Genomic DNA, 20,199 nt, shown 5'->3' on the forward strand with positions numbered 1-20,199 from the left:
AAGATTTTATTTATTTATTTGACAGAGAGAGATCACAAGTAGGCAGAGAGGCAGGCAGAGAGAGGGAGGAAGCAGGCTCCCGGCTGAGCAGAGAGACCGATGTGGGGCTCGATCCCAGGACCCTGAGATCATGACCTGAGCTGAAGGCAGAGGCTTTAACCCCGTGAGCCACCCAGGCGCCCCTCCTCTGACCAGTCTTTCTGGGGTTATTTCCCCCACCTCCTGGGACCTGGCAATCACCATTCTACTCTCTATTCTATGAGTTCTGCTGTTTCATATTCCAGTATAAGTGAAATCATACAATATGTTTCTTTCTCTGTCTGACACATAACGCCCTCAAGGTCCACCATATTGTTACAAATGGTAGAATTTCCTTGTTTCTCAGTGTTGAGTCATGTTCCATTGTGAATATCAACCACATCTCCTCTGTCCTTTCATCCACTGATGGACACATAGGTTGTTTCCATGTCTTGGCTCTTGTAACTAGTGCCCCAGTGTACAGGGGGATGCATATATCTCTTTAGACAGTGAATCACTTCCTTTGAAGATAAACCCAGAATGGGATTGTCTAATCATATGGTTATAGTCCTATTTTTTTTTTTTTTTGTTCTTTGAGGAACCTCCATACTGTTTTTATTTGAGGAACCTCCATACTGTTTTCGGTAGCAGCTGTACCAATTTACATTCCCACCATATGTTGCTCCTTCTAAGTGGAGCTGGTCTGAGTCTAGAAATGTTGGTTCCAAAATGAACTCGCTTGCTGCACTTTATTCCAAAGACAGCTTAAGGGTGAAATTTGGCCAAGTTCTTCTCCACAATGCAACAAATTCAAACAGAAAATTTAGAACGGCATAAAATACGTAAAAACGGTGACTATAATAAATGCATTGATGGAAATACCAAAGCCAGTTTGGAACATGATCTGCGGCATTCAGAATGAGGGTGAGTCTGCGAGCTGTGGTCATGTTATGACTATTTTAACTTCGTATCATTATCCCAAACTGGATTCCAGAGAGAACAAACTACGTGGGTAGGAGGGTGAGGTCTGATGTAGGACGGCAGGTGAAGAAGACGGAATATATGCACAGCATTGGCAAGCAAAGAAAAATTCCAAAATCTTCATCTAAATAGGACTGTTAAGTATCAAAGAATCATTCGGATGAAAAAACATTTAAATTTGTGAATTTTTCATATTTAGAATAAGCCATCATTAATTTAAAATCAAGAAAACTTTGTTTGGTGTTCATCTGTTAATTCAAATGGGTTCTCAAGAGTTCAGGTCATGTTTTTCCTTCACATCAAACAAAAAATTTACATGATTCCAGGTTTTCCAAAACTTTGTATTCTGATATACATTTCAAATAAATAATAACATTAGACGAAAATAAACACACTTTCAGCTTAAAATTTAGGAGTATCCTTTATGTCCTTAAAATTCTGACAAAATATTTTGGTATCAGGCCACAACAGAGCAGACAGGGCTTTGCTGGGAGAACACTGAGTCTGAAGTCTGAAGAGCTGGGTTTGAATTTAAATCCCTAGTGGTACGGACGCTGGTAAGTCGCTGATCCTCTGTGTCTCAACTCCCTCATGCAGAAAAGAGATGACAACCTCAGAAAATAAGAACAGGAATTAAATTAAAAGAGTATGTAAATGTTTTCAGTAGAAGAAAGATCAGGCACAAAAAATGATACTCAAAAAAGTGCTTTACAGGTATTTCATGTCTTTTTTCAACGTAAAAGAATCCTTTACGGCAGCACTGAGATGTCCCAGGGAGGGGGAAGGCCGGCGTGCCCGTACGGGCGGCGCTCCACCGGCGGAGGGTCTGGTTCTGCATTCCCCTGGACAGACGGCTTCCTACCCCGACGTGTAATTGCTTTAGCAAAGAAGTGGTGAGGACAGGACGCCCAGCGTGAGCGGTTCACTGGTGATCTTGTGGAAGACTGGGCAGCACACAGAATACAAGAGCTCAGTCTCCCCAGGGCCCACCCACGGGCTTGTGCCGGGGAGCACCAAGATTACGTACACACAACGTGCTTTAGAGAGGGCTACACACCTTTTACGGGGTACTGATCCAGCTTTCCTGCTGCTCGAATCCATTCCCCTTTTCTTTGGTCTCACAGAGAGTTGTTTGGGATGATGCTATTCAATGATGAAAGACAAGGGTGAGATGGGTAAGGCAAGGTTTTTCTGAGACTGAGAGCTTAATGGAAATACTGAGTTTTGTTGCATGTAGGATATGAATAGAGGTTTATGATCCAGTTTTACAAAGATCAGTGCTTTTTCATCGGGGCGGATTTCCACAACAACGTCCCTGAGTTTTCCCCAGCCCGGCCCCAGGAGCCCTGGGTGATAGAATTCCCGGGCAGCCAGCCCGAGTTTTGCTTGGAAGGGTGGAGCTAAGCAGAGGTGGCCAAATCCTCTCAAGCTTGCTTCAAGCCCAGGCCTCTCCAAAGCCTCCAGTGTTACTTCCTGACAATGGTCACCATGGCGACCCTGGGCCCTTGTCTGAGGTCCCTCCTGGGGGGTGTTTGATGGTGTTCTGAGGGCTGCGCTGACCCTGCTCTGCCGTTCACATTACGCGAGCAACGAGAGCTGCGGTATTTTCCGATGGCCTTGGACGGGGTCCGTGTTTCTGTGTGGGGACCTGTGGGGGGTAATTAGCTGCATAGCTAGTCAAGAGTTACTCTTTAACAGCCCGGATGATTACTAAATCTCTTTGTTACATGAATAATTAGCTTAAAAGATAACTTTTCTGAGGGAGCAATATTAGATGCATGCCATTCATCCTGTACTTTTAAAAGGTAGTTTTCCTTTGCTTATTTGGATGGCATTTATATACCCGTTTGGGTTATCTCACCGTTGATAGAAATGGACACTCAGCCCTAGGGTACTGATTTTCATCAACACATCATACGCAAGGGCCAACCTTCTCAGGAAGCCGGTTCCCCACGTCGAGTGTGATGTGAGTTATTTGGAAGGGCGTGCGTCTCATTAGTAGGTATTTAAGATACACGGGCTTCTGAGATACAAAAGGTTTTCAGACAATTGATGAAACTGGGTGAAATTTAAAATGAAGTAACTTCTATAGGGATTCCGTTAGCGTACAGTGTTGAGTGCCAAAGGGTGCTGAGTGTGGTGGGCAGTACAGATTTCTACCAATCCCGACCACTCCCCCGACACAGAGCTAACGTGCCACACAGTTCAGGAATGAACGCTCGGGTCAGCTCACTTGCCCCACGGTAACCCAGTGCTTAGGCCACGGACCAAAGCCGCAGCCTCTACTGCACGGTCACTGTTTATTTCTGTACATAATGCAGTGCGGATAAAGGGGGGAAAGATGATAAAATCCAGCAGAAGGAAGTAAACGAGTTATTTCAGGCAGAGCTAAAGCTGAAGAGAGAATGAAATGTGTCAGTGCGAGCGTCTGAAAACAAGCATTCAAAATCATCCAGACAAATAAACGTTTTTTTTTTAGAACTCAAATGTAATTTACTTCCTGGTTTCTTAAGATATTTCAGAATATATAAATATATTAAGAGATACAGGTGCTAAACAAATGAATATTCCTCATGTCTATATTTGTCATCAGAGATAAAATACTGAAGCCCAAAGGGGAGATGACGACTTCGTCTGTTTGGCAGGACAGGTGGCAGCCGTGGGGCTGAGGCCGTGCAGCCCAGGACTTTCCTTTCAGCAGTGGGTCCCTGGACATGAGAGCCTTGCGTGGTGAGAGCAGGCAGGGCTGTGCACTGCTGTGGACAGCGTGAGCTGCTGTAATCAAACACAATACGCTGGGTGGCAGGACCCACAGACACACGTTCTAACAGTCTGGAGGCCGCGACATCCCCCATCAAGGTGGGGCAGACAGTTTCTGGTGAGGGCTCTCTGCCTGGCCGGCACACGGCAGCCCTGTCACTGTGTCGTCAGGCAGTGAGGAGAGAGGCCTCAGGTCAGTCCCTCTTCTTGTAAGGACACTAATCCCAACGGTGGCCTACTCCCATGACCTCGTGTAACCCTGTTTACCTCCCAAGGGCCTCACTTCCAAATAGCACCATGTTGGACGTTAGGGCTTCAACACAGGAACACGAACATCCGCGCCAAGCACCGCCTGCTTTTAGCCTGTGGTCTTCCCACCCCAGGTCTTCACGTGCTCATGAACAGAGAAACCAAGACAGTAGTGCCCCACGCTCTGTATCTGCTGAGTAGCACGAGCGTCGTGTGTGCTGGACCCTAAGAGCACGGAGACGTCTCTAACAGCAGCATTTCCCGGAGGAGGAGGTGGGCCAGGTCGAGGGTGTGTGCTAGGTGCCACGCTGACCGGAGGGAGGGGTCTGTCCTCTGCCCCTGGTTTAGGGTGGTGACGACAAAGGGCCCTGTTGGAGAAGACACAGGGGGAGGACGGAGTTCGAATGACCGCTGGCGGGCAGTGAGGGGAGGCACTGGCTTCCCTTTCACAAGGGGTTTTGTGGCTGAAGAGATGTCCCAAGGGATAGAAACACAGGCAGGGGCTCCAGTGTGGTCAGGATCCCTGCGTCCCTGAGCCTGAGGACCCTCTGGGGCAGACGGCTCGGAAGCCGTGGGTTTCCGGCCTGTTTCTGTTTCCTGCCTGCACGACGCCACGAGCAAAGGCGCCTCACGCAGTCACCGTCTTTGAGGATGTAAAAAAGGCTTCCCTGTTGATTTGTCCTGAAACCACCCTTTTGAGCTCTCCTTGACTGAGAAGTGTCGTGGGAACGTCGCTGTGCCCTTATTTTGGAACCCATTCCACTGTCTGGAAACCTTACTTACCTTTTGTTTTATTTTACTTTTAAAGATTTTACTTATTTATATGAGAGGGAGAGAGAGGAGGGGGAGGGGCAGAGGAGGTAGCAAACGCCCCCGCCTAGGAGGGAGCCCGACGGGGGGCTCGATCCCAGGCCGCTGAGGTCAGGCCGGGAGCTGACGTCAGAAGCTTCACCTGCTGAGCCAGCCAGGCGCCCCCGTACTTTTCTTTTAATTTCGGAAGAGTTCGCCCGGGCTACTGCGGCGGCAAGACTGGGCCCCGTCTCTTCTCAGCTGCGAGCTGTGTGCCCAGCACGGGTGACTCCTCCACTCGGTCTCCTTGTCCGTGAATGCGGGCGCTGCTACTGAGTGTCTGGGATTCGGACGGCGTATCATGAAACACTTGAAAATGCTCAGCATGGCGCCTGACACGTCGCAAGCATTTAATTAGCACAAGTATTCCATTAGCTAACAAATCACGTACACTACCCGTTCTATTTAAGACTAATTATTATCTTTTGCTCTGTTTATAGTAATGGTAACGACCATGACAGCATTTTCTATTTGAAAATCTCTGATTTCAAGGAGACCTGCTTGGAAAATGATGGCTTCTACTGAGCTGGTGTTAATTGGTTCCCCTACTGCATAATATAGCATATGTGACATCCTGTTTGAGGAGTGGTTTCCGCATCCATGTTTAAAGAATGTGGCATATCTGCTGAATTATCAGTTTGCAATCAATTAACATGGGTTACGTACAACCAACAGAAGGAAGATGACCATGATGCAATCTGCTTTTGACATTATCAAGGACACCGCCAGATCTTATATTGTGTCAAATCCTCATTCCGAATGCCCGGCAATGGGACAGAACGGCAGTTTGTAGGGTTCCTGATGATGGCATAAGCCACACCAGTGCTACTGCACATGTCTGTGCCTTTATTCTCCGGAGAATAGTTCCAATTTCTTTGCAGGCTAAAATCCATACTCCTGTTATGCAGCAAGCTGGCTGATTGGGTGTAAGTTAAAAATATCTCACACCATAAATGCTTTATGTATAAGTTGCCAGTGCCCCCTAGGTCGAGGGAGCTCCGTTATTCAAGTTAAAATTAACTTCTGAATCAAGTATGTGCATACTGAGAGGGCAGGCTCTCGGTGAGATACTGAAGATGCGAATGCTTCTCCTGTAAAATGTTTATGAGCACTGCAGTTGGGTCGGTTGTTAAACAAGTTCCTGCTTGTCATGAGGCAAGAGCCAAGTTGTGCCTAGAGACAGAGGAGAGATGAGGCTCTTTCTTCAAATGCTTTCATTCCATATTCTTGCTAAGTAATTGTCTTGTCCTAAGTCACGAAACTGTGTCTCTCTCTTCGGGTACCTGCGTCGTTTTCCACGTACCAGTTACGCTGGGTGGTAGGGGATACAGACTTGGCAGGAGCACGTGGAGAAGATACCGGATGCAAATACATGTGGGGGTGTTTATTGTGGTTCAGACCCAAATGACGTACATGACAGGGCGATTATCCTCTCTCTCTGAGCCTTTCCAGCAAGTGCCGAAATCCTGTTAGTCTAACAGCACAAGAATTTCCTTTAATCTCTTCCTTCTCTAGTCTAATTAACGGATTCATTTACTATTAACTCTGTAAACACTTAGTGAAAGTCTACAATATTTTATACTGCGAAAGAGAAATAAACGTTAATAAGTAAATTAAAGCAGGGTATGTGTTGTAATAGATTTACAAGGAGGGATAAGAATTAAGAAGGGGGAAAAGATCATCGACTCTCTTTGGGGTGCCGTGGTTGGAGAAAGCTCGATAAAACTGGAACCTGTGGGTTTGGTCCTGGAGAGTGCAGCGGGAGGTTTCTGTCTGTCTCTCGTACTCAGTGGTGTGCTGGTCAATGTTTAACTGTGAGTTATGTGAGGGGTAGAGCCTGATTTATAATGTTCCTCAAACTAACTGGTCTAAATATTTCCATGTTGGGCAGTTTTTTGCTGTCAGTATGACGTCACTGCACAATAATACGCAGTACAACTCCCTTAGGGCGTCTCTCCACCAGATAAGCACTGGGGAAGTAGCTAGCCTCAAGGGTGCTGATCAAGGCCAGACACAATGAAATGACTAGAAATGTGTGAGATCCAAGGAGTTTTTACATCTGATTTAATGTAACAGATTTAATTTTACATTTATATAATTTAACTAATAGAGGCTATGTTTAATGATCAGTCATCTTGCAGACTTTCTTAGCACTTAACGCGCACCTCTCACATGCTGATATAAATGTACCATTGAATTTTTTATACTCTTTCTGAGATCAGTAACCAGAATATAAGAGCATATCCTGAATGTTGACACACACACATGACAACAAGTGAAATGGATAAGATGATTAATGGTCAGTCCTTTGGGGCAAGAGCTTCAGAAAGACTTTAAGATTCTCTGTCAGCTTCTTCAGTTATGGTCTAGAGTCCTTTGATTTAAGGTTTAGAATTGTTTTTAAATACTACGAACTTTATGAAAATGTTACAGATATGTCAGGCTCTTTTCTGTTAACTTCTGCAAAGTTCTAACTGCAAGGTCCCTTTCCTTGGATTTCATTAAGATAAAAAGATTTTAAAAAGGAAAAAGAGTAGACAATTGAAGAATCTCTAAAACTACATAAGCGCATTTGGAAGAGTATACTCTGGAAGGCAGCTATGCTCACCACTATACCACCAACGCAGGAAGAGCATCCTCTGGAAGGCAGCTATGCTCACCACTATACCACCAACGCGGGAAGAGCATCCTCTGGAAGGCAGCTATGCTCACCACTATACCACCAATGCGGGAAGAGCATCCTCTGGAAGGAATGAAAGGTGTTTGCTTTCCTTTTCTTCTTTCAGGTTTTGCTTAGCCTCTCGTATTTTTGCTTTTGAATTATTTTAGTTTCGTTGACATGGTCAGCCCAATGAAACTAAAACTATACTGTGATAAACTCTCTGGTATGATTATCACCATGAGAACAAGATAGAAATAAGCCATTTATACACATTGGGAACTTTGTTGAGAATACATAGAGTAAAAATTTATCGTTTTTTGATCATTCAAAGCAGTTGACTTTTATCCCATTTTATTGTCAATTTTTAAATTTTATTTTGTCAGTGTTCTAAGATTCACACCCAGTGCTCCATGCAATTCGTGCCCTCTAACATTTTAAAACACTGCAAGAAACCAAAAAAGTTGGGATGCTTTGTAAATGACCATGGCCGGAATAAAGCATCCTTGCACAAATTCACTATGTGTCATGGCGTCTCATCTAAAATGATAATTTTCTGAGCTGTAGGAGATTGTGCCTAAAATACAATCTAGAATATCTAGACACAGTTGTATATACAGTGAGTTTTGAAAAAAATTTAAAAACAAACCAACCAACCAACAAACAAAAAACCACGGGCTTCCCTCTGCTTGCTCTTACTCTGTTGAAACTATGTTTAATGAAGATCCGGTCCTTTGGCTGCAGTGACTCCTCTGCCCACGGCCCATCTTCTAAAGTGAATACCAGAGAAAACAAGGCTTAGAACGATGACAATGACGGTGTTTACAGTCATCTTCACATGAACCTGAACTCATGCAGCAGCAGGCTGTCGTCCCTGACGAGCGAGAGCTGGCTCGGAGGTGAGGAGAGACTCCGTGACACTGAGAAAGCAGCCAGGGAGCAGGGCACGGAGAATGGCTTCCCCGCCTCCAGCGCTTCCCCAGGCTGGCCTGATTGAAACACATTTCTTGTAATTGAAGCACCTGATGCAATTCGGGGAAAATATGTGTGCGCATCAATTTTTGCTTCAAAATGAAAACAAAATATAAATCAGAATCTTACTATGCTTTGGAGAAAAATACTAGCTATAAACAAAGGATCATAAAACTAGAATTTTAAAGGAATTTAAACCACTCAATCTGATGAAATCAAAATCCTAAGAGGGTTTTGAAAGCTGATTACTACTGCCAGTTATGACGCCTAAAACCTCCATAAAATATATAACTATATTGTACCTGAGATTTTACAAAGAGCTTTCCTGCCTACAATTCTCAGTACCACAGAAAATTTACCATGGAGGTGGGGGGGGGGGGTCAGTAGGGCTTCCTTTCTGCCTAGAGTCACCTGGGGCTCAAGGAGTTCAAAACAAATTTATTCCCATGGACACTCATTTATTGGGTCAGCAGATACTCATTGGATGCCTTCTGCATTTTTGTTGTCGTTCTGAAATCTCTGGGTGTACCACCAACCTTACACAGCTTGTGTTCTGGTGGGCTGAGCACCGATGAACAACTACGCCAAGTACTGAAGAAGGATACCAGGATCAGAGGATAGAAGAAGGTGGTGGATATTGTTGTACATCACGTTGGTCAAGGAAGCCCCGTCTGTTCAACCAGCTTTGGCAGAGTCTGGTAGACGGAGAGAGCTTGAGCCCAGAGGAGACCAGCGTTCCAGGAGGATGGCTGGCACATGATTGGTCTCTTCGAGAGACAGTCAGGAGGTTTGTGATGCCAGAGCAACATGAGGAGGTAAAAATTAGTTGAAAGAAGGAGGAGGGTTTAGGGAATTGGGCGGCAGTTCCCATGGGGCCACATAAAAAAATAGTTTTTATTCTACCTGGAGTAGTAAATCTCTGAGGTATATTTATTGGGGGAGCCAGTCTCGTCTTGCTTAGGTTTTAGAAACACCACACACAGTGCTGCTGGGAGAGGGCACTCTTCCAGGAAGACGGGAAACAGGAAGAGGAGGTAGGAGGCTCCTGTAGAGCTGCAGATGAGTGACGAGGCTGCACCAGTGAGGAGGACACGCGAATCGAGCAGCTGCCACGTCCTGCAACTCCTTGACTTCAAGCCCAGGTCTGTCCTTCAGGATACAACAATAGCCAAGCAAGAGAACCTCCTATTTTCTAGCATTTTGAGTAGTTGTTTAACATCCCAACATATGTATGCCCTCTGATGTCAGGAGAGGAGGATCAAAGTCCTCCATTACCCCGATGCTTTGCATCGTTGATGGTCTAATGCCAGTGTCACTTTCTCCAAATTGGCCAGAGTAGCAGCAGGAAGCCTGGGACTGATTAAGCCAGTGTCTGTTACGTGCCATGTCCTTTCCATCCTCTTTATATCCAATTCCCGGTGCCGTGCCTCACTCAAAACAAGTGGTTAGTTAATACCTGTCGAATGGATAAACCATACAACTAATGGGTATGTCAGTGAACAAGCGATGTTTCTAATAGGTCATGATTTTCATGTCCCTGAATATGGTCATTCAAGTTGTCTTCCCCTCTGCCTCCTGAAAACTCAGTTTTCCTTTGCTCAAGATTTGTGACCTTGGGACTGTCACTGTCAATATTTGGTTGGGGGAAAACCATTGGTTGAATGAATGAAGGAAGTACTAATAAGTGTTTTATCAGGATGCACGTGGCAATGCTGTGCCTTGCCCAGTCAAGCCCAGCTGAGTAATGCTCTGAAAAATGGGTCCAGAAAGGAGATCGCTGGTTATGCAAAGAGGCAAAGTGATAGCAAACTAAAAAACAGAGAAGAAAACACAGAAAAAAACTATTACTTCAAATTGTGTAATATGCTATCTTAAATCTTAGTTGTTGTTGTTTTTAAGTTGTGTTTCCAACTCCTCAACTTTTTCTCATTTGCTCCTATCTATTTATCTAACCATTCTGACTTTGAGAATAATTACCAATTTTTGTGTATAAAATGGCTTCCACAAACATATGTACATTAGGGTCAGTCCTTAGTCTTTGAAGAAAGATTAGCGTCAACTTCAAACGTATGGATTCAGTTGAATGAAACATTTTCAGTGAAAGTCTATGCTAGTCTGTTTCATGATGGTTCCGTGCCCCACCTGCGTTTATCATGTCTTCAAGAGCTATGATAGTGAGAAAGTACAATTCAGTGTACCATTGTGATGAAGGTTGGTAGGTGTCAGAGCAGTGTGACCATGATACCTGCAGGTCTGCAGTGTGCCCTGGGATTTCTGTTCCCATGACTGCCAAGGCTATGTGCTCCCTAACGGACACTCTTCAGAACTCCTCTTCTCTTTTATACAAAGAGCTGTTGATCCTCGAGAACTCAGTTCAGGTATGACCTTGACCTGAAAGCTTTCCCTTACCCCCAATCTGGTTAAAGGCCTGGGTCTTCAGAGTAGCCTGAACAAAGACAGACCTTTCTGTGCGCTCCTCTGCTCCTCCCTGACCTCATCCCTAACATCCTCTCTCACCGGGCTCCGGCCACAGCAGATTCCCCATGACATGGCACGCAAGATGGTGCCCACAACCTTCACTCTCCTCGTACGTATACTTCATGTTTCTTGTAGCACACATCATCTGATGTATCATGGGGTATATTAATATACATATTAATATACATCAATATACGAACTAATATGTGTGTATATCCTGTCTCTGCCCGTATCTCTAATCTGCACACTGGTCTGTCTCCTCACCAGAACGTGAGTACATGGAAAAGCCCCTTCTTGCCCCCAACACAACACGCTGCTATTTCCCAGTGTCTGCAGGATTGCCGAGCTCACACCAATCACTCAATGGTTGTTTCAAGAATGAAGATATGAAATGATCTGAGCCCTTTCAGGACTGTGTAGTATTTATCTGTTTGCTACAGTCTGGGTTCTTACAACTAGACTATTCACTTTATTTCCATATTTTTTACACCTAGGAAAGCACATGGAATGCTGCACACATTTAAGAGTTCCTTATTATTATCATTATAATGTATTTTTTGAAGAGGCTCCACACCCAGTGTGGGGCTCAAACTGAAGACCCTGGGATCAAGAGTTTCATGCTCTACTGACTGAGCCAGCCAGGTGCTCCCAAGAATTGCTTGTTGAATGAATACATGTGCTGGGCACGCTGGTCATATATATGTTAATAGCAACAATTAATCATGATCTTATCTTTATCAAATTATACTCTGAATTAAAATAGCGACATTAAAGTCACACATAAAGCTTTATAATCAATTTTTAAAATTGCATTGAATATATTCTTAATTTTTTATGAGATATATTTGACAAAAACAGGAGCCTTTTTCCAAATTTGGGTGTCATCCTTGTGCAGAGACCATTCTAATTTTCCCTGTACTGTTCCAGTTTCAAGATGGTGCGACTGAGCACTGATAGGAACCTTCAAGTAGCAAATATACATATTTATATCATTTAAGTTACATTTGAAGCGTATTCTTATGTCACTTCTAATGAGCTCCAGAGAGACGAGGGTAGGATGTCACTAAAGAAACACAAGGCATAGGAACTGGAGCCCTTTCCAGTGTGGATCAAACAAAGACAAATCATCAGAAAACCACCGCTGAATTCAGCACCAAATGAGGCGGTCAGTCTGAGTCTCTGATCTTCAGAGCATTTCTAAGGTTGTGCTGAGGAGCAGTCTGGGTCTCAAGCTGCCTCCTTCTGTGAATACTTGACTATATTTTAGCGCTTACTTTAGTTCATTTTATATTGAGTGAATTTAATGCTTTGAGACCTGTCATTGTGTGTTTATCCCAGTTAAGTGGAATTTTTCAGTATTTTTCCCAGGAGTTACTTAGAACTCCACTGAGTCAACTACTTGATTAAAATTAAGTTGATAACAAAGAATCCTAATCCTGATTATTTTTCTGATAAATTATACTTTATTTGGTCAAATCAATACCTAAGTTAGAGATATACAAAACTATATATTGTAGCAGTAATTTTAAATGTATTGGTTAATATTCAGGAGGTAAAATTCCTTATCAAATAGAAACATTCATATTATAATGATTGTTAATCCCTGAGATTGTATACATTCCTTGGGTGTCATTTAAAAATCAGTCAGGTGGGTGGTGTGTGTGTGTGTGTGTGTGTGTGTGTGTGTGTGTGTGTATGTGTGTGTATACAAAGAACTCAAACACCTTTAAATATATATATTTCATTCCTTAATGCACAGGTAGACAAAACAAAACCCTGGTGAAATGTAGTATTTTTATGGATTTTTTTCCTGTCATTGGAATTCAGTCTGAAGAGTGGTTGGTATGTTGCCTTAGTGATAAACTCTTAACTATTTTAATCCTGATCGTCTTGATAAGTGCTGTGGATAGTTCTAAGAGTGTTTGACTGTGTCCCCTGTTTTAAATGTTAATCTGGACATTTTAATTAGGAATCTGTATTCAGCACCATGATGAGACAAAAGGCCAGCCATTTATAGCATCTGGGTATAATGGAAAGGAGGGAAAATGCTCCTGATTTCCATGGTGTCGCTGACATGGTGTGGTGACGGCTGAAATAATGCAAGACAGGTGGAAATCCAGATTTCTTATCCTACCTGCTTTCCCTCATGGGAAAAAAATGATCCTTTTGACCTGCTATCAATATGACATCCCCATGACGTAGTTTAGACATCCTGTGCATGTTAATTCTGAGTTAGTGGTGCTTCCTTACCAATTTCCATTTTATTTAAAATAACATGGTTTGGTGGTAGACTTGGTTCAGATGATTAAAATGGAACAGGAGCAGAAACACCTTCCTTGTATAATGACAAAAGTTGTGATTTCAAGACAAAAATCTGGGTTCACTACCTTGTCTGACTGTTGGAGATTTATACTGTGCTTCAGTGAAGCTTGTGGAAGCTCCCGTCTCCGTGACGATCACACGTACGTCTGAACCTCATCCTTCTCGTGCGTCTTACCCACGTGTCCTTTCACTACGTACAGGAAACTGTTGCTTAAATATCTCTTTGTCACATCCAACTTGTCATGTCCCAGCCTGAGCATAGGACCTTCACCTGAGACAAGGGTCTTCTCGTTTGCAAACTTCCTTGTCTTCCAGCAGTATCAGGAGTGTCTCACTCCATGGAGAAAGCCCTGTTTAATCTTCCTTTAACAAACCATTCCTTTCCCTGCGTTGGCCACTCCGTTCTGTCTGCGTCGAGGGTAAGAGTCTCAGCCGCTCTTCGTGCTCCCTGTCCTCCTCTTCCAAGGATGCTGCTGGTCCTGGCCCGCATCACCCACACCTCTGCAGACTCTCATCTTCCTCATGGATTTTTTCCCCTTTATGTTCCACACTTTTTCCTTTATCACTGTTTCCGACAAATAAAGTGGAGTCTTGATATTCACCTGTTTAAGTTAAAAAGAGATGGACAGAAACAGAGAGACACAGAGAGAGTATTTAAATAAATCAAACAGTTTTCAGAGTTAGAGGGTGCAGGCTGATTTCCTGCATAAGCGTATGCCCTGGTGAGCATGAGAAGAAAAACACAACTCTCCCCTTCTGCTGTTGGACAGTAGTTGATGAGGCCGTATTTCCTAAACTCACTGTTAATCCCAGGCTGATTCAGACTGGACACATTTTTTTTTTAAACTTCATGCAGTATCTTTGGAGCCTCACTCTTGCATTCTAGCAATGTCTCATTAAGCATGTTGCTACCTTGTTTAAACACAGATACAAAACAGTTCTTTTTCAGTATTGTCAGCCACATGGCGTAAAAATTCTTCTGCTTGTCTGAGAAGGTTGTCTTCTCTCCTAAAGTCTGCTCTCTCCCGCAGCCTCTGGACACTACATCCCCATCTGCTCTGTTCTCCCAGCACAATACTCTCCATCTCTAGGGACATGCTGTCTTCCCCCTCCGGGCTGCGGATGCTGCACGGTCTTGAGGACTCATCTAGAGCGTTGCTCACTTTGGAAAGCCTGTTACCTCCCGTCCCGTCTCTGTTTTCTCTTCTCCGGCTGTGGTGGTCGCCACAAACACAGACGAGCCCAGGGGCTAACCATGTGGGCTTTGATCATGTCCCTCAGCTCCGTGTGGCTGGTCTTGCCTCACTGTCTCCAGGAGCTTCTGTACATGGGAAGTAGACTTGCACACGAAAATGTCTGCCCTTGAGTCTTAACCAAGTCGGTCACACACTGCTCCATCAGCGAGAACTAAGAAAAAGCCACCTGAGCCACACCTCAGTCTGCAGACGCATCCCAACCTGTGTGTTTGCTGGGATGATCTAACGGCCACCATGAGAACGGCCCTCAGTGCCCTGTCAGCCTCTCTGTGTCAGGCACCGTGATGACCGGTGATAGCTCAGGCATCCCACGGGAGGAGCATTCCTCCTGCTGTGACCATCCCCATGCGACAGGTGGGGAAACAGAGGAACATAGAGGTCAATGAACATGTACAAGATCCCCAGCTTAGGTAAGGCGTGGAGGAGGAGCCAGTCTCGTGGTCAAATCAAGTAATGCCGGTGCAAGAATTTTACAAGCTGACAGTGTCAGGCACATACATGACCAGTACGTCTTATTTCTGGGCCAGTGGTGAAGCACATAGTACCAGGTGAAACCCGACGGTTAGAGAGGTGTTGTTCAAAATGAGCAATGTGAGATTCGATTTCGTTCTTAGGAGTTTGGGGTTACTGCTCTTCCTCGGGGTTACACCATCAGGATCTGCTCCTGCTTCAAACTTTCATTTTCATATTTCAGATTCATATGCATTATTTCTCTAAAGAAGTTAAGATTTTATAGTCCATTTGGGAATGTTATTTTATGCCCTATGATTTTACTCCCTAGTTATATAGCATATTGAGAATTCATTATATTTACTGATTGTTTTTCATAAAGGTGTTAAGGGAATTAATATAACAGAGTTTATAACAGAGTTTGAAATGGATTTGAGCTTCTTTGAAAAGCCCATCCTGTTCATAAAAACATTATTTTCTTATCTGCTTTACAACCTCACCACTGTCGTTCTCTTACAGTGGGAGACTCCAAAGGGATTAACTCATAGTTAGTTCCATTGTGCAGAGAAGAAAAAGTAGGGCTACCCAGGGGTGGTTGATAAAGGGAATACTCTCATGGCTTAGGCTTCTCTTTGTGTGGGCTACAGATTTGAAAAGTAAATGGAGTTCTTGATAATCATAGAGTAATTCTAGACACTGAGGCAAATTACATGTGCTCTAAGTTAAAAAAAAAAAAAAAATTGTCATCAGGGCAAAGGGTACTTAACTAGAGCACCGAGGCTGAAATCAATTTTTCTTTTTTGTAACGACAAGAACATCATTTATCAACAGAGGTGATCATACTTAGAATTTACTACTATTTGTTATCAGTTGTTCCAAAAGCCTTAGAGTAAATATACATGATTTTACTTCCCAGAGCCTGGTGCCAGGCCACAAGAAACAATTTTGCATTTTCGTTCTGATTTCTTGGACGTGCAGCAAGTAATACTTAATTTCAGGAACTTGTGCTATTTATATAAATTTTTCTGAAATACTTATATTAGCATTGAGAAAATTAGACTCATTTCTAGTACAGGTGACCCCTGAACAACATGGGTTTAAGTGGTCCACTTGTACACAGGTTTTTCAATAAATAAGCACAGTATTATAAAGGTATTTTCTCTCCTTTATGATTTCCTTCTTAACATGTTTTCCTCGAGTTTACTTTTTAAGAATGTGGCATTTAATACATAGAACATGCAAATAGGTATTGGTCGACTCTTTGTGTTATTGGTAACCGTTCCAGTCAACAATAGCCTAGTAAGAGGTTGAAAAAGCCAAAGTGATCCGTGATTTTCAGCCCTGCGGGAGTCAGCGTCCCTAACCCCTGCGTAGTTCAAAGGTCAGCTGTAGATGTGACCCCTCCATATTGAATTAGTGACAATCTTCTGAAGACCTAGCATTATTTTAAGTGAATGTGCTGTGAATATTAGGTCTTCGTGGCATATGAAACTTATACACATTACACATGCACACACTCTTTAAGAAAAATATTTTATTTATTTAGTGGACAGAGAGAGAGAGGGAGGGAGCACCAGCGGGGGGAACCGCAGAGAGAGAAGGAGAAGCAGGCTTCCCGCTGAGCAGGGAGCCCAGTGCGGGGCTCCAGTCCAGGAATCTGGAATCATGACCTGAGCCGAAGGCAGACGCTTAACTCACTGAGCCACCTAGATGCTCCTGTTTTTCTTTTTTGTTTCTTTCTCTTTGCTTGTTTAATTCCTGTTCTTTTTTCCCAAATGTTTAGTCTTGTACAGATCTTTGATATGATGAGGATACAATTTACTGTCAGTTTATTACAGACATTGTGAGCAAGAGCCCAAGAAAAGTCTGTTACCCCGGCAGCAGCTTGGAAACTGGGCTTCTTGCAGGGGACATGGAAGCCTGAGTGTTCAGTGGGGTGTGCCCTGGGCTCAGAGCCCAGTCTGCATGGTCATGGAAAAGGGGAGTTTTGAGAAGGGAAGCTGAGACACTTAACAACTGGGTAGCAGCGGACAGTGGGCTGCGGTGATCATTTCACCCACTTAGAATTGTGTTCCTTTCTTTTATTGGTTAATTTTCTCCACACACAATGGTATGAAGACGTCCAAAGCAGGGACAATGCTTGCTTAGTGGCCAGATGCTAGGGTAGGGGTGCCTACCTTTCATGAAACCACATCATCACAATGTTTTTATGAAACCCTGGACAGGATGTCTGGGTGGCTCAGTTGGTTAAGTGTCCGGGTCTTGGTTTTTGCTCACAGTCTCAGGGTCATGAGTTCGAGTTTCCCATTGAACTCAGCGCTGGGCGTGGAGCCCGCTTGGGGTTTTCTCCTTCCCTCTGTCCCTCCCCATCTCTAAAGGAAGTAAGTAAATCTTAGAAAGAAGAAAAGCCTGAAGGCAAAATTTTTCCCCTCAGTACACAGATGTCGGTGGGTTTACTCCAGCTTGTGGCCGACTGACGCTTCTTTACTTGATTGCTTTTCTTTTAAGAGAAAGGTTTATTTACTATATGCAGGTTCATATGACATAAATTTTAAAGAGTCAAAACATGCTTTTAGAGATTTTATTTATGTATTCGACAAAGAGAGTGAGAGAGAGCACAAACACAGGGGGCATCTGAAGGAGAGGGAAGCAGGCTCCCCGCCGAGCTGAGAGCCCCTTGCGGCACTCCATCCCGGGACCCTGGGATCGTGACCTGAGCCGAAGGCAGAGGCTTCACTGACTGAGCCACCCAGATGCCCCAAGTGTCAAAACATTTTTACAGAAGAGTTAAAATGAAAGACAATACTAGACTGTAAGTGGACACACACCAAAGAGGAAGGAAAGAAGGAAGCATAAACACATAAACCTTTATGCATTTTATCTGTAAGTAAGGATACCTGTCTTCGTGCTGTTTAAGAAGGGTCACTCTGGTTCCAGAATTTGCTGCCTTTCTTTGCCAAATGGTTTCCATGGACTCCGTGAGGCTTTGTGGAGGAGGAACCATCTTTACCGCAGCCCAGGAGGCTACCCCCGTCTGGTCCCCAGCTACTCTGGTTCCCCCACCAAGGGGTCACCGGCTGTCCCAGCAGCACTAACCGCTGTCGGTGCCTCGAATGTAGAGGGGATATAGATGGTCCTTCTTGACCGGTGGTTTCTCCTCCTCATGTCTTCCTTCTTAGGAAACAATCTTTCCTTGCCCAGGTAATAGCAACATGTTCTTTTTTTCTGTTTTTAGAGGGGGAGGGGCAGAGGGAGAGGAGGAATGTCAGGCAGATTCCATGACAAGCACAGAGCCTGATCTAGATATTGATCTCATGACCCTGAGATCGTGACCTGAGCCCAAGTCAAGAGTCTGACCCTTAACCAGCTGAGCCACCCCGGCGCCAACCCACAGCATGTTACTTTTTAAAATGCTTTTTCCAGTATCACAAGATTGAGGTAAAAGGATCATGAAACCCTGTGTACTCATCACCCAGCTTCCATAATTACCAGCATCTTACCAACTGCAATTTAAGAATAGAGTGTTTTAAAGCAAATCACAGATATACTGTTCCACCCAGAAATCCATGTCTTTAAGCAATACTTTTTTAAAAGATGTATTTATTTATTTTAGGGAGAGAGAAGGAGCGCGAGCCATGAGTAGGGGGAGGGGCAGAGGGAGAGAGAGAGAATGCGGAGCCGCTTCCCCGCGGAGTGTGAGCCCAGTGATCCCACAGCTCAGATCCTGACCTGAGCCGCAACGGAGAGTCTGAGGCTTAACTGAGTCTCCCAGGAGCTCTTGTAAGAAAGTCTTCAGAAACTGACCTACAACAGCATCATTGTACTTAGCACAAATAATGTTTATTACATAATATCCATGACACATTTTTTCATTGTCTCAAAAATATCTTGAGACATCAATCTATTCAAATTGGATTCAGATGAGTTCTACTCATTTGCATTTGGTTTTTACATCTTTAAGACCCGTTGAGTCCATCAGTCTTCTCTCTCTTTCCCTCTGACTACTTATGTGTTGAGGAGGAAGGGTCATTTGTCCCGTTAAATACGTCCCATTCTGGACCAGTCTGATTGCATCCTCTCTGGTCATTGTTTTCCGGTCTCCTTCTTTTCCTAAAAGTTGATAGTTCTAGCTAGGGACTAACTTGACAAAAGACGTGTGTGTTTGTGTGTGTGCGCGTGTGTGTGTGTGTGCGCGTGTGAGAAAACCCTCCATGGATTGTCCTGCGTACTTCCTATCTGCTCTATATCCAGCACTGATCGTGCTCAGTTGTCCTCGTAATGGTGGTGTGGAACGGGGCTCAGGACTGTTAGTACAGACGCTCCATTACGGTCTTCTCTACCAGCACCGACCTGGTGGGCGGATACCTCACGGAACGTTCTCACCTTGTCCAAGGGCCCGCCGGTAATGTGCTTGAGTCATAAACATGGCTTTGTCCACTTGCGCTAAGTCCATCAGGCGGAGCCCAGGAGATTTTCAGCCAGTGTAGTTTCCCTTTGCTCTCCGGACTCCTGGAGATCGTTTGGATCGGGCCCCGGGAACGTCAGTCTCTCCTGCAACTCAGGAGACCGGACGCCTCCCTTGAGACACCAAGACGAAGGAGGGCTTCTCCCATTGCCCGCACAGCAGACTCTGTAAAGCATGTTCAGTCTTGCCAGTCATGGAGATAATATTGGGTCATATATACTTCCAAAAATAATGCTCGGCATGTTTTGCCAGTGCGCTGAAATTCCTGTGTGTCACAGTCACTGGAAGACATTCTCGTGTAAGAGCCTGAGTCCGCATGATGTGTGCACCCCCCCCATAAAAAAGCTAGGGTACAGTGCAGGACACTGGGCCGAGGCTCTCAGGGATGTGAGATTTGGCGGGGTGATGTGAATGCCTACACTACCCACCTCTGCCACTTGGTTCAGAGAAGCTTCACATAATGCGTTAGCTGGATTGAGTCATTGTATTTCAATTTTTTTTTTTAAAGATTTTCTTTCTTCATTTGAGAGAAAGAATGAGAGCGTGAGAGAGGGAGAGGCAGACTCCCCACGGAGCTGGGACCCCGACGCGGGACTCGGTCCTGGGACTCTGGGATTGTAACTTGAGCTGAAGGCAGTTGCCCAACCAACTGAGCTGCCCAGGCACCCTGGATTGGGCCGTTTTAACAAAATACCCGAGACTGGGTGGCTTAAACAAGAGAAATGTATTTTCTCACAGTT

At 44.4% G+C, this 20,199-nt stretch overlaps 1 protein-coding gene, 1 long non-coding RNA gene and 1 other non-coding gene across 4 annotated transcripts in view; 1 reads left to right on the top strand and 2 right to left on the bottom strand.

The window, feature by feature from the left end:
• CSMD1 (CUB and Sushi multiple domains 1) overlaps positions 1-20,199 on the top strand; it is a 1,941,062-nt gene that overhangs the window by 1,304,214 nt on the left and 616,649 nt on the right. The gene's annotated exons all lie outside the window — the stretch shown is intronic.
• On the bottom strand, positions 1,188-2,221 carry LOC116581736. The gene is made up of 3 exons (XR_004282205.1): positions 2,057-2,221; positions 1,862-1,943; positions 1,188-1,611 (listed from the first exon to the last, which is right to left on the bottom strand). It is a non-coding gene; the product is annotated as an uncharacterized LOC116581736 (long non-coding RNA).
• Positions 11,817-11,918, bottom strand: LOC116582071. Its single transcript, XR_004282367.1, has one exon. It is a non-coding gene; the product is annotated as a U6 spliceosomal RNA (small nuclear RNA).

This window comes from Mustela erminea, chromosome 21, assembly GCF_009829155.1.
Source record: "Mustela erminea isolate mMusErm1 chromosome 21, mMusErm1.Pri, whole genome shotgun sequence".
In the NCBI taxonomy this organism is placed as follows: Eukaryota; Metazoa; Chordata; class Mammalia; order Carnivora; family Mustelidae; genus Mustela; species Mustela erminea.